The sequence below is a fragment of the Pteropus vampyrus genome, unplaced genomic scaffold, assembly GCF_000151845.1.
Source record: "Pteropus vampyrus isolate Shadow unplaced genomic scaffold, Pvam_2.0 Scaffold50, whole genome shotgun sequence".
Taxonomy (NCBI): domain Eukaryota; kingdom Metazoa; phylum Chordata; class Mammalia; order Chiroptera; family Pteropodidae; genus Pteropus; species Pteropus vampyrus.
In genome coordinates, this window is record NW_011888831.1 from 2,937,377 (window position 1) to 2,938,202 (window position 826).

The following is an 826-nucleotide window of genomic DNA, read 5'->3' on the forward strand; positions in this document are numbered from 1 at the left end:
TGATCTTGAGTCTAGTATTCCAAATGAATAACAGTTGTCTCTATCATTTAGTGAAGTGCTCATTGATGATTTGAGATTCTGCTTTTGCCAGTTTTGAAGTTCACATATATGTCCATATATGAATTCTGGAAATTTAGTTTTGTTTCATGGATCTGTTTGTTCCTGTATCAGTACCACAATTGAAAGCTCAAATTTTTTATCATTGTGCAAATGATAAATTCGAAACAGCACAACGATGTCCAAAAAACAAAACGTCTCTCTTTTCCCATATCTAATCTCCCTGTCCAAAAGCGACCACTGTTAATAGTTTTTCAGGTATTTTAAAATATTTCTATGCATATATCAGCATAAAATTTTTTAAATATACAAATGGCATTAAATTGTTTCATGTTTTGCCTCTTGTTTTTTCATCTAATAGAATTTAGATATCTTTTAACAGCAAAACCTGCAGATCTACCTCATTCTTTTTAACGGCTCCATAATATACTCTTATATGTGGATATGTCAGAATTTACTTAAGTCCTTACAGGTGGATCTTTAGGTTATTCCCATTTCCTTTTTTTTAATTACAAAGAAAATGTGTGATGGACATCTTTAAACATGTTCTGGTGTGCTTTTCAAGTATATTGATGGGTAAGTTCCTAGCACAATTACTAGCATAATTACGAGCATTTAAAATTTTGATAGTTGATGGCAACTTGACCTCCAAAAAGTTTTTACCAGTTTATACTCCTGCTTAGAATGACAGTGCCACTCTATGCTCTTGCCACCACTGGGCATTATCAAATTTTAAGTGTTTTGCTAATCTGATCAGTGTGATCCAGGC